Source organism: Vicugna pacos, chromosome 32 (genome assembly GCF_048564905.1).
Source record: "Vicugna pacos chromosome 32, VicPac4, whole genome shotgun sequence".
Lineage (NCBI taxonomy): Eukaryota > Metazoa > Chordata > Mammalia > Artiodactyla > Camelidae > Vicugna > Vicugna pacos.
This window is the reverse complement of record NC_133018.1, coordinates 10,163,467-10,180,535: the sequence shown is the minus strand read 5'-3', so window position 1 is coordinate 10,180,535 and position 17,069 is coordinate 10,163,467. Positions and strand designations below refer to the sequence as shown.

General features: G+C 46.1%; 1 protein-coding gene across 2 annotated transcripts in view; it reads right to left on the bottom strand.

Annotated features, from left to right (window-relative positions):
• Window positions 1-17,069, bottom strand: part of ACACB (acetyl-CoA carboxylase beta) — a 104,014-nt gene that overhangs the window by 84,978 nt on the left and 1,967 nt on the right. Inside the window, exon 1 of one of the 2 annotated variants that reach the window (XM_072953643.1) lies at window positions 2,339-2,554. The exons of the other annotated variant lie outside the window; for it this stretch is intronic. The gene's annotated coding sequence lies outside the window, so the exon portion shown is untranslated. Of the gene's footprint in view, window positions 1-2,338; window positions 2,555-17,069 lie in introns of those variants that run through there. 2 annotated transcript variants of the gene reach the window in all.

Here is a 17,069-nt window from a genome sequence, read left to right as displayed (position 1 = left end):
CCTGTGCTATATACAGTGGGACCTTATTGTTTATCTACTTTATATATAGAAGTTAGTATCTGCTAATCCCAAACTCCTAATTTATCCCTCCCTATCCCCGTTTCCTCTTTGGTAACCGTAAGTTTGTTTTCTGTCTATGTGACTCTGTTTTGTAAATAAGTTCATTTGTATCATGTTTAAGATTCCACATAGAAGTGACATCATATGATATTTGTCTGTCTGACTTATTTCACTTAGTATAACCTCTAGGTCCATCCATGGTGCTACAAATGGCATGATTTCATTCTTTTTATGGCTGAGTAGAATTCCACTGTATATATGTACCAAATCTTCTTTATCCAATTACCTGTCAATGGACACTTTGGTTGCTTCCATATCTTGGCTATTGTAAATAGAGCTGCTATGAACACTGGGGTGCATGTGTATTTTCAAATTAGAGTTTTCTCTTGATGTATGCCCGGGAGTAGGATTGCTGGATCATATGGTAACTCTATTTTTAGTTTTTTAAGGTATCTCCATACTGTTTTCCATAGTGGCTACACCAAACTGCATTCCCACCAGCGGTGCAGGAGGCTTCCCTTTTCTCCTCACCTCTCCAGCACTTACTGTTTATAGACTTTTTAATGATGGCTATTCTGACTAGTGTGAGGTGATATCTCATTATAGTTTTGATTTGCATTTCTCTAATAGGTGGCAATGTTGAGCATCTTTTCATGTGTTTAGGCACACTTTAAATGCACACACTGGAAACTGAGAGATGTAAGAAATAATAAATGCATTACATTGAAACACTTAGCTTCCCCCTACCCCAAAAAGAAAAATGCTTGAGTTACTGCTAAGAAAATAAAAGGGCAAAAATATGCTATAGGGGTTCAGGATTTAGGAACCCTAAGAATGCATTATTTACATTGATTTCCATTGGAAAACCAAAACCTGCTCAAAAAACCCTGGCTGGATGGATGAGTGGATGACTGCTGGGATTGTGGTTAGAAGGACAGACAGGTGGTGCCTGGAGAGGGGTCGAGCGGATGGGGTAGATGGTCAAGACAGCAAGACACATGCATGGTGAGCAATTGCGGGATGATAGGACAGGTTGCCAAGCTCTAAACTGGAAGCGCTAACGAATGGAAAGACCAGCAGTTCTCCCCAGTTTGGGTCTCTCTCTCAGTCCACAAGTCCTTTAAGATCTGCTGTTATTCAGACAGGGACCAGTGGATCTAACACCCCCAACACCCCCCATAGAGGTTACCTGCATGAAAAACCTAACAGTCTTTCCCTTTTGTTGGCAGAGTGATGTCAAGGGACCCAAAAGCCACCACATCAGACCTCTTCTCAAGTAAGTACAACTGGGGACCTGTTTTGAGAAAAACCCCGAAGAAACTCTCTGAGCCTCGTTTCTTTATCTGTAAAATGCGGATACCAGTCGTTGCCCCATTTACCTGCCTCTCAGTGGCCCTTCAAATAACCTATGTAGCATGTACAGTGCTTTCAGCCTCCAGTCCTCAGAACAACAAGGCAGATGCTACAATCCCTATTGCCTTTCTCTCAGTCCCATTTTATAGTTCGGTAAACTGTGGCTCAGAGAAGCTGGGTACCCAGACATTGCTCAAACCCTGGCCCAACACTCACACTTTTCCCACTGCCTCACCTCTGAAACTGGATATAAATAAATTCTGTAAAGCAGAGGGTGTTCCAACGAGAACATGGATCTGATCTTAAAACCAGGCACCAGAGAGAATAAAAAATAAAATAATAAAAATAAAAAACAAAAACAACAAAATAAACAAAACTAAAACCAGAACCTGGCAGTCTACCTGGAGGGCAGAGGGGCAGAGCCACATGTAACTAACTATGCTGGCCGTGCACAGCGGACCAGAAAGAGCGCGGCGCATGTGATTCGATTCCACGGGCAGGAAAGGCTAGAGGGGTCCCTCTGAAGAACTGTTGCGGACATGCCCTGCTGGGCTGTTGCCTTTCGCTGGAGCAACCCAGCTGACCCGAAAACCACCGAGCAAGGGCCAAAGCTATTTTTATTTCTTGCAGACCCAACTCAAGCAACAGCTGCTTGATGCCACAGCAATCCTGGCCCGGCTGTAACAAATGCAGGAAACTGCTCCTTTCCAGCAAGGGCTGGCTGGTGGCCAGGTAAGGGCTGGACAGGATGGGGGGTCATGAGTTTGTTTTCTACCCCCCACCTCCCAACCGAAAAATCCATGCCTGGCCAGGCTTCTGAGGGTCAGAGCGGGGACAGGATGTCAGTGTTAAACCAGCAATCCGGTTCCTCCCTCGGATTCTTCCTCCCACTAAGCTGAACACCCCAGCGCTCACTGCCACCTACCATCTCTGCGGACACGGCCACCAGCTCCATTCTCCTGCGGGTCTGACAGGCTCCCACAGGGTGACTAAGGGAACTGGGCCCATGGAGTGTCACCTTTCAGCAGGCGGCTGGTGTCGTGCATCAGGACATGGGGGAGGAGTCTGGACCAGTTGGTGGTGGACATGAGTGAGTTTTCCCCACAAGTCAGGCGTGCAGCACGCCCTTATCTGTCATCTGTAAATACAAGCCATGTGCCAAGGTCCCAGCCCCTCCCCCTCCCTCAACTTCAAGCACAGGTTCTTAGGAGGCTGTCTGTGCTTTCCAGGGCTCTCTAGCCCACAGGGCCCCCCCCCTCCGGCTTGCCACAGTCCTGTACTTAGGCCACTTTTTGCTGCTCGGGGCAGTCGGCCACCCCCAGGCCCAACCCTGAGCCTCTAGAGTTTTAAACATTCCTGGAATCACACTAGCCTCCTGTTCCTATGTGTTCATCTGCCAGACACGTGCACGGAGGGGAGCGGAAGTCTCAGCAGAACCTGAGTTTGGCCAACGCAGCCTTGATCAAAAGGAAAGCCAAAGCATCGGGAGGAAGAGTGGGTGATCAAGGATCCTCCTGCTGGCCGGCGGAGGGCACAACATCCTTTTGCAAATTCGGAGGCCATTAAAGTGATAGAGCAAGCCACGTGAGGCTGCCAGCGTGGTGAAAGCCGGGGTGGGGGGGTGGATACTTCAACCTGCACTCTGGCTTGCTGGGCTAGACTGTCACAGGTCACAGTGTTTCTCCAAAAGCCGCTTAGACTCCAACCTGCAGCCTAAGAGGGGGACACTCAGCAAGTCCAGCGCCCTTGTTTGGTAGATGAGCAGAGGCCAGAGGTCACACGTGAAATTAACAACACGGCCATGCCTAGCACCAAGGTCCCCAGCTCCAGGCCAGTGTGGGGCAATATATTCACAGTAAGATTCTCGGGCACCTTGTTGGGTGCCCTGGAAACTGATCTGGGTTCTCATCTCAGCTCTGCCACCTACAAGCAGGGTGAGCTTTGGGCAAGGGAGCCTCAGTGTCCTCACCTGCAAAATAGGGTAAGGTTGTAGTTTCAAGACAGAGTCGCTGAGAGTTCAAAGTGGTCACCCACATGGGGCGCTGAGCACAGGGCCAGTCAGGGTTCATCTTAGCGATTGCCCTTAGTGACCCGAACTGACAGCCTCGGGCAGGATGAGTGACTGCTCCGAGACTGCCACCCCCAGAGTCTCGTCTTGCACAGATTGCATCCTCTCTCTGAACCCCATGAGTTTCCTCATCTAGTAAAAGAAAGAAAATCCTCAGGCTCAACCCCCTCATAGGATTACTGGGAGGATCAACTGAGATCTGCTTAGTCATTCAACACGGACCTGCCCCTTTGGTGGTGTGCCGAAGCGGAAAGAATGTGGCAGGGGACTGTATGTGTGGTTTCCACTGCCAGGATTCTCCCCCATGAGTAGACAGAAAGGGACTGACACTGGGTAGGGGGCACTAGTCCACCACTGGTCAGGTGTCTCGGGCGCTCCCTAAGGATCGGCCAGCCTGGATGGGACAGGCAGATCCCCACATCGGGGACAGTCCCTGGACTCACTTCAGCTCTTCAGCCCCGCAGGGCAGGTGCTTTCCCAAAGGGGAGGAATCTTCTGGGGCTTCTGCAGCCTGGGTCTGGCTGAATTAACTTCTCATCTGTTCCCTGATTCAATGGGGACAGTCCTGAGACGTGTGTGTGTGTGTGTGTGTGTGTGTGTGTGTGACTTTAAAAAAAAATTTTTTTTAATAGAGGTACTAGGGATTAAATCCAGTAAGCTAAGCATGCATTCTACCACTGAATTATACCTGCTCCCCGAGTGTGACTTTTTATGTTATTCAGAAAGGGTATTTTTAATGCGAACACAGGAGTTAAAAAATGGAAGAAAGGAATGGACTCGAAAAAATAAAATCAATAAATGAATTTAGGGGGAAAAAAATGGAAGAAAGGAAATGTTAAGGAGAGGAGGGTCGTAAAGAAGAGCAAGTTATCCCTAGTTAATCATGGGGAGTGTTTCCTGTCACTAGCGTTCTTCAATCCCCGCAGTCCTCTGCAATAGGTACCATTTATTCCTCTCCTTTTGCAGGTGAGGAAACAGGCTCCATCCCTCCCCAGGTTCACACCTTTAGGACCCAGGTGGCCTCACTTCGGAGCCCTTGCTCTTAATCCTTAAGCTCTCTCGTTCTCGGTGCAGAATTTCCCTCCATAAGCCCTGAGACACGTTCTAAATCAGCCATGACCTAAGAAGTGACTGGCAGGAGGTACGGCTTGGTTTCTTAGACCTGTGGGCTTGTTTTTAAATCTCTGTGTCCACTCCCCTAAAGAACTAAAATGCAACCAAGATATAAATAACAAAACTACTTCTCTAGCCTTGGGGTTCTTCTCCTGGGAAAAGTTTTGGGGGAGACAGGTGAGTTCTACCCAGGGTGGGGGGGAGCCTTTCATATCAGGATCTAGCCAAAAGAATTCCTGAATCAGGAAATGCCACACCTGGAAGGCAGTTCAGAGAGAACTCCGTCCAGGGATGGAGATGGACAGGGGGAGAGCTAAAAGGAGACATCTGCTCTGGACCTTTGAAGGCTGAATAGGATTTCACTAGGTTGCCAAGGGGGTGCCCCCTATGGGTCTGTCTGATTCTCTGTGATGTGTCCGTTCCCTTCACATCATTTATTACCTGCTGACCAGACGCCATATTTTCACCGATATACTCATTCATCTGCCCCTGTGAGATATAAGCTTCCTGAGGACAAGCACTAGCTCGTCTCACTCTCTGCTCCCCAGTGCAGTGCCTCATCCACAGAAGGGTCAGTAAATACCTGTTGGAGGCGTGGATGCCCACACCTGGCTCAGGTGTATCTGAGCACCCAGCCCTCCTGCCTCCTAAGAGGGTGCCCTGCTGAGTATCAAGGGTGTGAGTGTCAAGGTGAGGTACTGGACAACCACCTGGATGGGCTCCCTGCTCCCCCTGCCTGTGATGTAAGGGACCACGGGAGACAGGACACCCGGAATGCCCGGCTCGGGCTCCATGCCCTCATGGCCCCCTGGACTCGCCCTCCCAGCACTCATTGCCATGTGCAGTAACATGTGAGGTCACCATGTCATTGGGCACCTGTTTCCCCAACTAGAAAGTCAACTCAGTGAGGGCAGCCAGGACCTGAAACACAGGTCTACCCCTGTTTGGTCTTCCCCACTCCCATCCCAGCAAGCAGGCGTTTGGCATTTGAACTAAAGACTTTGGTAAATCTGGTGTAGATGCCGTGGGAGGCACATAGCAGTTCCTTAGGAACCCAAGGAAACTGTTCAATACTGATACAGGCTAACATTTGCTGAGTACTTACTACATACTAGGCATTATACTGTGTAGTTTGCATTTATCGGTTTAAAGGGGTACAAAAATTCTAGCAAGAGTGTGTCCCCGTCTTGCAATTGGAGATGAGGGGCAGAGGGAGAGTCTGCTCCTCAAGGCCACATCATCATTAAGTGGCAGATTGGAGACCTGTGCTGGACCATCCAGCTGCAGTATGTGTGTGTATGTGTATACATGTGCATACGTGTTTTCTCCAGCCATTCTCCAACACCCTACACCAGCCAAGGCTGTTAGTGCTAAGGTCTGTTAGCAGATCTCCCTGCAGCTACACTAACCTCTCCCTGTTCGAATTCATCCAAAGCCTCGAGAGCCTGAGTTCTGTAGACACACACACACACACACACACACACACACACACACACCGCCTTTGAGCCCGGCTCAGGAGCTAAAGCCTGGCATCTTAGCCCTTCCATGATCCTGCCTCCCAGGATTCTGAAAGGAAAGGAGGAAGGCATGAAATGAAAGGGATCCATGCTTCTCAAGAGGTGCCTGCTCGGGTACCAGCCCCAAAAGTTGGTCTCCATCCCCGCCAAATCACAGTCACACCTTGGAGGGTCCTGTTGCAGGTGAGCACGTGAAAGGCTCTGACAAGTCCTGCTGCAAAGGGCCCGGATTCCCCGCAGGCAGCCCCGATGCTTCCCAAACTGCTTGGTGCCTTTCCACCTGGCGCGGGTTACTCCACAGCAGGAGGGCTCTGAAAGCCCCACTGCACTGGCAGTGCGGACACTGAGAGCGCACAGACTTCCTTGCAGCAGAGCGGGGGAAGCCCGCTAACGGGCGTTTCCAATAACCGATGGCTCTAGTCAGTCCTGGAGCCTGAGATCCACTTACTTCCAAACAGACAGCAGGCTGTGTTCAAGGTTGCCCTCTAATATCACTCTCACTCATGCTTTCATTTGATTTGAAGAGGTGGAGCTTCATGGAGTCCGACAGGCGTGGCAGAAAACTCTGGAAGAGTATGCTTGTCTCTTGGGGCCCCAGCACAGGTCGAGGTGGCCAAGGGGTGCTGGCTGAGGTGCAGAGAGCGGGGCTTCTGGTGTGGGGCTGACCTGGGTGGAGGTTCGGCTATTGGTCATTCTCCGAACCTTGGTTTCCTGGTCTGGGAACGGGATAAATAACACCTGGCATGCGGCAACCACTCAATAATCCCTACCTGGCTTTCCTGGCTCTGCCCAGCAGCCCTGGACCCCTTGAATAAACACACACAGCCTACCTTCCCGGAGAACCATCTTACTCCATGGGAATAACTCTACTATCATTATAACAAAGGGCTCTTTAGAATAGATTGTGACACGTAGATGAGCTTTTCTGATCAATTGCTGACCACACTTCCAGCCTTCCCCAGGGACAGATAACGCTCTGCTCTGAAGTAAGGATCCCTGGGTCAAAATTCAGAGGAAGTTTCAGAATAAGGTATCCTGAACTTTCGACCAGGATAAGACCTTGAAGAAACCTCCATTTCAAAAGATTAAGATGTTTATTTCCCCATAAAGATCAAGCATCTCATGTAATGTCAAAGTCCAAATTCTGTCTCAGATCTGAAGGTGGTTTAAGTGTCTGAGGGAGTTTACCCAACACCCGGGCAGGAGCAAATGCAACTCCTTTGCATGAACACCAAATGCCTTCCCAGAGCTCCTCAAATAAAGTCATAAAATGGGGACCTTTGCACCTCTGATCACATGACCTAGAACTGGCTGGGTCCTTCCACTTAAAACCTGGACAGGTCAGTAAAGAAATCACATCTTGTAAACAACAAGTATACACAGGGAATTATATTCAATATCTTGTGGTAACTTATGGTGAAAAAGAATCTGAAAACAAATACGTGTATGTTCCTATATGACTGAAGCACTGTGCTGTACACCAGAAATTGACACAATATTGTAAACTGCCTATACTTCAATAAAAAACAAATAAATAAATAAATAAAATTAAAAAGTAGTTGTGGTCTATAGATACAATGGAATACTACTCAGCTACGAAAAAGAATGAAATAATGCCATTTTCAGCAACATGGATGAACCTAGACATTATCATACAAACTGAAGTCAGAGAAAGACAAATACCATATGATATCACTTGTATGTGGAATCTTTAAAAAAAAATGATACAAATGAACTTATTTACAAAACAGAATGAGACTCACAGACACAGAAAACAAACTTATGGTCACCAAAGGGGAAAGTGGCGGGGAAGGATAAATTAGGAGTTTGCTATATGCAGATACAGACTACTATATATAAAAGAGAGAAACAACAGGGCCCTACTGTATAGCACAGAGAACTATATTCAGTAGCTTATAATAACCTACAATGAAAAAGAATATGAAAAAGAATATATATATGTATAACTGAATCACTGTGCTATATACCAGAAACTAACAGAACATTGTAAATCAACTATACTTCAATAAACAAACAACAAAACCCTGCAATGTCTATTCCTTTCAGTTTTTAAATTGAAAACCCGCTTCCTGGGAGCTCCCAACTCGGTCCTGCCCATTTATGTTAAAATAATAATAAAGATCAGTGTGGGAGATACAGCTGTGTGCAGAGTAAACACACAGAACAAAAGGTCTGGAGAAAACAAGGTCTGGGAAGTTTTACACCAAACTGTGTGATATAAAAGGTAAGGGGATAGCAGCTCCTGGGAGGAGAAGGGACAGACAGAAGGATGGTTCAGGAAGATGCTCCATTTCACTCTGTGCTGCTTCAAGTCTTTTACTGTGTAGTACACTTTTTCAAAATTAAAGAAAATCGTGTCTTTCTGGCAAAAGGACCACCATACATGTTTTACTCTTGGAGTCTGCTTTTTTTTTCCCCCCCAAATGAGCAGCAGTTTGAGAGATTGGACATCTACAAGAAACAGATTTCTCTTTCTTAAGACAGAAACTTTGGGGGCCAAAAAAAAAAAATCCCCTGAAGAAAGAGTTTGCACAGGGATTCCCAGAAACACAACCATTATAAATGCAAAGAAAGGCCCTTCCTTCTCCTTCATCTGTGTTACACTGAGAGCCCTTTAGATAAACTTCCCAAAACCAGAACGGGCACTGCTGTTCCCTGGAAACCCAGCATCCGTGCCTCTGTTTAGGGCTGGCCTTCGGTCTGCGCGTTAAATGCCTGTTCGCTTGGACACTGGCTTTCTGGTCAGTGACCTCAGCGAGGGGTGAGCTCACTTACCACTTAATCTCGCCACCATCTCTTTCCCCACATCCTCCCGACTGTGCGTTCAGACTGAGGTTTTCCGGGTTACTTGTTTGCCGAGGGCCCGAATCTCAGCCAGCTAGCAGCTTACAGTCGTGATGGAAGTGTCACTTTTAGATTAACTGGCTCCTGCTGTTTAAAAATATCCCCGGAGCACTTAAACTTCAAGGCCCCGAAGAGCAGGCATACCCCAGGCCAAGTGAGAAAAGTTCTGTCTTCCTCCACGCGCAATCCCATTACTTGCTTTATTTCAAAATCCTTACGTATCTAAGTCACGGAGCAACTAAAGTCCAAGATTCATCAGCAATACAAATGAAATCATATTGGTCCTCCTGTGCCAAGCTGAAAATTAACCCCAGGCAGGCTGTTCGACTTGAAAAACGGCTTCTGGAACAAGCCCATGGTGAACACTTCAAGGGTTTGCTGGGTTAAGGCGGTCACTCTCAAAAGATCATCCGGCTTCTCTCCCCAGAAAAGATTTTTGTAAAACCGTCTCAAGGAAGTTGCTGCTCAGTGAGTTGTTTCCTATTTTTTATGACTTGGGAAAAAACACAGAACCCAAACAGCTCCATTCCCATGCAGAGTAATGGTGACTGTAACCTCAGAGAATGCTGGGGCTTGTGGAGAAGGCAGAAATCCAGCAAGCCCTGGGGTTACAGTTACAGAGAGTTCTGAAACATGGGGAGGGCCAGAGGCATCTAAGACGAAGGTCACGTCCAGGTCCAAACCAGAGTGGGTAAAGCAGAGGCCACACAAAAGGGCACTGGGCTCCGATGAAAGGTAAGGGGACAGCCGTTCAGTAGCCTTGATTTCAGTAAACCAGGATGCGCCATTCTAACCAGCAAGAGGGAAAGACCACAAGGTTGCTGAACTCAGGCAACACGGTTTAAATGCTGGCTGCGCCAGGTGTGGCCTTTGCCTGGCCAGAACTACTTCACTCGTGGACTTGTTTTCTAAGAAGGAATGTTCATGGGAGGATGGACTTCTGGGAATTTTCTCCACTGGGCTTGTGAGCAGGAAATGTACTTCTTGGCTGCTCCCCGAGTCCTCGGGAAGCCTTGGTCTCATGGGCGGCTACCTGGGATGGCGCCACATGTTTATAAGAGCCGGGGATGAAAAAATGCAGGTGGAGGGCTTGGCCTCTGACGGTGCGTAGACCACTTCTTTCTCAAGCCTACTTCACTCTACAGTCCTTTGGAAGAGGCGCCTCTCAAACTACAGACATGTCTTTCCATATTTCCTGGGAGAGCTATCCGTGACTCAGGGAAATTTTTTAAAACTCTGTTGGACTCTGTTTAAAACCCCGAGGACTCCAGATGATTATGACCTGGGCAGAGTGTCAACAGTAGCAAGATGACTGGGCTTGGAAATCAGGTTGACTTGAGTTTGAATCCTTGCTCTGTTACCTGCGGCTTCGAGTCAATGGCCAAGCCTGTTTCTTCATCCAATTACTTTACCATATGGTTGAGAAAATTAAATGAAATCACATGCAGATGAGCTTCTACCATGGTGGCTTGCTCAAAACAGTCACCTAATATATCTTAATTTTAGAATTGTTTTGGGGGGAGGTAATTAGGTTTAATTAATTAATTTTTCATGGAGGTACTGAGCATTTAACCCAGGACCCTGCAGAGGCCAAGCACATGCTCTACCACTGGGCTATACCCTCCAACCAGTAATATTTTTTTAATGAAATTTCTTCCTCTCAAAAAGACTAGAAACACTTCCCCTCCTGCTCCACACACACAGGAGCGCTGTTTCTGGTGGCTCAGCTCTCCCTGGATAGTCTGTTGATGGCATAGTATTTTTCTAGAAACCAGAGCCCCCCTCTTCGTCACCCCAAATGCCACTAAACTGAGAAGGACATGAGGACACAGGAAGTACAGGATTGAGAAGCAAAGTATTGATCTCTTGGTCTGCTCCATTCACCAATATTTGTATTTCCAAACATACTTCAAAAATTTAAAAACTGGTTCCCGCTGAGATGACCAGCAAGGTAATTTTCGCTTGTGAGACCCAGAGTAAAACTGTCAGAGGACTCCAAATAGGGAAAGAGGCTGTCCCAAGCTGGAACACGTTCCAGTTTTTTCTCAGCTGAGTCACCACCAGTCAGCACACCAGGAACCTCCACCAAGCAGCCCAGAGCCTCCACACTGACGCCGTGACAGTTCTGATCCAGACTAAATAGACAAAAATCCCTCCTCCCTTTGGGAAGGTGGAGTTGGATGATAATCAGGGAATACGACCCCAAACCCTTCCCTCCCCAATGAATATTCCGCCCATTCATTTTTACACCCTATGTAACTAACTTGCCAAAGAAACTCAGGGCAGCTGCTCACCTGAGCCTGCCCGCTCTCCCCTAAGAGTGCACTATCCATCCTTTAATAAATCCTCACTTTACCTTTTTAACCTCTAAGTCTTGTCTCTGAATTCTTTCTGGGACAGGACAAAAACCTGGAACACCAGTTGCACCTATCGGCGACATCTTTGGCGAGCTGCAACCAGGAGATTGCAGATCTGCTAAGTCAAGGCCTCTCGCCTCCCTTGCGCTTGAGAGGCACTAACTCTTTCTCTCTCTATTACTCTCTTAGCATCTGTCACTTCTAGGGCGCTCGCCACTAAAACCAGTCTCTCCAGTAAGGGGATCATGGACTAAAGACGCGATAGTTCTGTTCTTCGTCTACAGCAAAACAATTTTCTATGCCGCATTCTCTAGGCACACAGTTAAGAGCTTAATACTACCCCCTCCCTGAGGCTATCCTTGTCTGCTCTCCCTGCCTCCACCTCGCTACACTTTCCGGTCTTTCTCTGCCAAAGGGAGGAGGGATGGGTGCATGATGGGTACTTCTGATCTGCAAGGCTAATTTTATTGAAATGAGGGCATAATAAGTAAAAGGTTACATTCGGACACTGGAAATTCCTGCCTTTTCTGACCTTTCTTTGTAGGTCTCCAAGCCAAAAGGTGTGGCCCCTTATCAGCCCAAAGATTCCAGCTTTCCTTTCTCTGCCCGGGGATCCCTGCTGCTCACATGATGTGTGGTTTCCTGCATTTGGCCTGTGCCCCTCCTTTCTGCCCAGTTCCTGCCATTTGGTCTGTGTCCCCCTTTCTCTGCCCATATCTAGCTAGCTGCCTGCTCTAACACTAGAACAGAGGTCCAAAAGCTATGGCCCATGTTGCCTGTTTTTCTATGGCTCCTGAACTAAGAGTGGTTTTTACAGTTGTCAAATGTTTGGGGAAAAAAGAATCAAAAGATTTCATGACACTCACAGATCATATTAAATTCCAATCTCAGTGTCCAGAAAGTATTATCGGAACACGGCCACATCATTCATTTACATTTTGTAACTGGCCGCTTTCTCTCCAACGAAGAGTTGAGTATTTCCCAGACACGGGACAATTGCAAAGCCTGAAATATTTACTATCCGACCCTTTACATAAAAAGTATGCTGACCCCTGACCTAAAAAGCCAAGGTCACCTTTCTGAATATTAGTAAGAGGAAACCTCAGCTGAAATTGGAGTCGGGAAGGCCTGTAGAGGGCGCTCTCACACATTAGCCCTCCTCATCAATTACCCGAAACAGGAAGACATCAATTACGGATCCCAGCCCGTAGAGGCGTACCTTGCACTTGAAGTGCAAGTATTTTACTATTCCAGCAAGAGGAAGATTTTCTTCCTGCCCAGCAACAAGCCCAGCCCATGGAAACGGCCACAGCTCAGCCAGTGAGAAGCTGTCATCACCTGAACTCCCACTTTCCCCCAGTGAACTTTCATTTTTCTCTTGTTGACGATTTCCTTGTCCCACTCTCCTTTCTTCTATTTTGTGCAAACCCTTGGAGCATCTCTCTGCTTGCTAGGTGAGATGCTGTCCCATTCATCATTTAACAAGGCCAATTCGATCGTCAAATATACGCAGTTGAATTTTGTGGTTTCTTTTAACAGTTTGGTGGCAAGGAGGGGATCCAAAGCAAACTTCTGATGACATTTGAGGACAGTGAGAAACCCTCTGAGTTAATTGTCTTTGGAGTGTGTATCTCTCTAAATAAACTTGCTTTCACTTAAAAAAAAAATCAGCCTAGAAAGCAAAGATTTTGTATTTTATCACAATGACTTCCTGTGCTCTTTGTCATCATGTCCCTGATTACTTATGAAAACTGAATTTTCTTAATAGTAAAAGAACTAAAATTTTGCTAATAGTTGTATAATCATCTATAATTTGCCTGTTTATAATCTTTTGTTGTCACTATGGTTAAATTGATAACTAGTGTTTCACAGTGACCTGTGATCCTATTTAGGCACGTGTTTTAAAAGCTTTTTTGATATTTTTTTTCCACAAAACTTCCCCAAATCAAATTCTAAATGAAGTCTCTTTGACCTGGGAGAAACTTTGGTTTTTTTCCACAGGGCCTCTGGAGCATTCCAAAATATTCATTAAACTAATTAGATTTATTGGGTATGTTAAATTACATGAGAAGCATTGTCAAATAAATAGTACTAAGCCAGGGTGGGGAGGGTATAGCTCAAGTGGTAGAGCCCATGCTTAGTATGCATGAAGTCCTGGGTTCAAACCCCAGTACCTCCATGAAAAATGAATAAACCCAATCACCTCCTTCCTACCAAAAGAAACAACAAAAATACAACAACAAAAGATTCTGACTTTAAAAAAGAAAGAAAGAAACAGTACTAAGCTTCTTTATGTTGTATTTCTATAGGTGTATAAGTGTTCCAGAAATTATGTGAAATTCCTAGAAATCTGACAGGTTCTGGTATAATGTTATCACTTGTCACTCTAATTATTATCTTAAAATGTTGAATGAAGTCCTCTAGGACCCCAGTCAGAAATGGGCAACAAATAAATGACCTTCTTACTGCTAATCTGTTACCTTCTGAAATTACTGTCATCAGAATTAAGACTCACACTAAAAGGACTAACCCTGAGTCTCTGCGGAAGGTCCTGGCTGATTCTCACGCAAAGGCAGCAGTAACAGAATCTATAAAGACTGCAGCACATGTGGATGAAGTCATTCTGCTTTTGAAAAAAATGATTCCTCATTACCAGACTGTTGCCATCCTGATGTCCATGTAATGTGGCAACAGTTTGCTCCTGAATCAGAGAATTTAAAGCAGGTAAACAATGGCTGTAAGTTAAATGAATCGTCAGGGCTATGGGAAACCCAAGACCACTGCTTGGTTCTTTCTGGATTCCTCGCAAATCCTCCTCCCCTTTTTTACATTCTTTCATGCACCATAATGCATTTAATTTGGGGGGGGCGGGAGGGGAAGAAATGAGGTTTTTTTTTTTTTAACGGAAGTACTGAGGGTTGAACCCAGGACCTGGTGCATGCTAAGCACGCACTCCACCACTGAGCTATACCCTACCCCTCCACCATGTGCACTTAAGATGACTCAAATTATGAATCAGCGTTGGTGGGGAGACAGCTGTAAAACTGCAAAAGCAGTCTACCAATGATGTCTCATCTGCCAGGTCTGTAATCCTGGAAAAATTATTCTTTTTTTCAGAGGCCCCAGACTCGTGAATACTTGCAGCTGGACTTCATTCAGCGGCCACCTGGCGTGGGTTATCAGGTTATCAATATGTTCTTGTTATTGTGTGCGTGTGTTTTGAAGGGGTGGAAGCGTTCCCTTACCACACAGCTGATGACCTCACGGTGGCCAAGAAACTGTTAGAAAATGTTTCCCACGTGGGATACACCTTCCACAATCTCTTGTGATTGAGGCACCCAGTTCACTGGGCAAATCACATGGACCTTAACAAAACCCCTGCATATTTCGTGGAGTTGTCACTATCACTCTCCGTCATCAGGCAAGGTCAAAAGAACTAATGGAAAAACTGGGTTCGTACAGAACAAGAATAATATGGGACTGAACGAACTGAAGAGGATGATTACAATTTTTATGGCTCTGTGTTTAAAATAAGGCTGGTTCTTTAATGTTTTTCCAGGTTGAAAGAAATCTTTTCTCTTAAGGCATCAACAATTTGGTAAAGTGTATCTTTGTAACAAAGGTAGAAGCATTTCTCCTCTTTCTTCCTACTTGATGGCTCAAAGGTTCTGAAACTCTTATTAAATAATCTTGCTTTTTCATAACAAGGTATTATTTACATAGGCTCAGAGGAGTCTGTTCTCCTTATAAGAGGATGCTCAATGCACCTGGCTCCTGCATCCTTAGATCCACAGCTGATAAAAGGGGAATCTACTTCAGTTTTGTAGAAGCCTAATTGCTTCTATTGAAATGAACCATTCTTTAGTAGAACAATCTCTTCACAGCACGTACCTGGGACACAAAGACCCCCAGACACTCTGCAAACTGGGTATTTTGTTTACTGGAAAAGACATCCTCAAAAGGGCACTTTCCAGCCTTACTAACCGTTGTGCTGCCAAACTCCAGGGAGTGAACTCTTGGATTCACGGATCACACCTAAAAAAAAAATACCCCAATCCAACTGTTCCTACACATCAACTGGTGACCTGAAACTACAGATTTCCAGGAATTGAGGCAGACAGCACCTGACAGAAGGTTTTCCCAAGATGTCTGGACCAGGCACGTATATCTTCCAACGTCTGCTCACTCTCTCTCTGCAAGCTAATGCCCTTATTTGCATCTCCTAGTCTGTTGCAATTTTTGGATCTGTCATCAGAAACCTCAGTCTGCCCAAGACAGTAATGAGCCCTTGTTCACCCTATAAGTAATTTCAATAAAATCCCAAATGCCACTGTGTGTTTTCATTGTTCCGAGGGCCCATTTTATAAAGTGACAATACTAACCCCACCTAATCTTGTTTCTTGTTTCAGTCTAACCCAGCCCTGGGATGGGAAAATGAGATCTCTCGAGTCTCTATAGAAGAAACTCTGTGCGACAGCCCATGTAAATTGGGCCATTTGTCAGCTTACTGACCCACCCATCAATTTAGACAGCCTTTTGATGTGTAATAATACTGTCGGAGCCTTGGTTGAATGATGCTAATGTCTCTATACCAGTGAACGGGTCCATAGATACAGTCGCTTGTGCAGGAGCCTGAAGCACACCTCCTGGCTACATCCTTATACGTGGAGGTCTTACTAATGGCCTTCATGCTTGGGCAGCTCATTGCCTCCACAGCTGGAGAATAAAAGAATAGTGTGTTGTTTTCACTGTTGTGTTCTCTCTCCATAACGAAGCAGAAGCCTCCCACTGGTCCATCCCACTTAACCTCTACAACTGCCTTAAATAAGAACTTCCAGGAGGCGTATGTAATGCTGGGTTTGCCTTCACAGGGAGAGACTTCCTTCCGCGAATGGGAGTTAAGTGCCAATGAACACGTGATCAGAAATCTCTTCCTAACGTGAGAAGAGTTGGCCGATTCCACAGCCAGAGAGGTTTTAGCTCAGCAACGATCATTTGACTCATTGGCTGAAACAGTTTGGCATAATCGTATATCCCTTGATTATCTGCTTGCTGAGCAAGGAAGTCTCCGAGATACAGAGCACCGCCTGCTACATGTGGATAACGGCCTTGGGAGGACTCGGAACCCAACTGCAGAAAATTAGGGAACACATTGGCTATAACAAATTTCACCTGACAACCCAGTTGTCTGTTTAGCCAGTTACCCTTAGGTCTGGGTTTAGAACTAGCATACAAAGTGGGTGGGTGTTGTTTGTAATTCTGCTTTGCATACTTGTTGAGTTCTGTACCTGCTGTTTGATGGACCTTGGGGAAAATGACGTGCTTGACAGGTGATGCTAGCTCAGCACTTCAAGGATGACTTCCAACATTCACAACCTTGACAAAGTATAAACTTGGGAATAAGAAAGGCCTGAGAGTTCTCCTTACTGCCCTCCCTTGTTACTCAAATGTGGTCTTGGGCAGTTTCTGGTCTGTGTACTTTCCCCCAAGGCAAGGCCCTTCCTGGCACTGAGGGACAAAGGCTACTGAATTCAGTAACCCATCTCGGCATCAGTGATGCTTTTGAAGAAAAGTCCTGAACAAAAGGGTAGCCATGAAAATTCATAAAAGGAAACAACTAAAATTAGAACTGGCAGGTCTGTAGAGGTAGCTCTCATGCCTTCTGGTAATTGACTCTGGCCTATTACCCCAAACAGAAAGACTGTCAGTCACAGACCCCAATCAGAAGAGTTTACT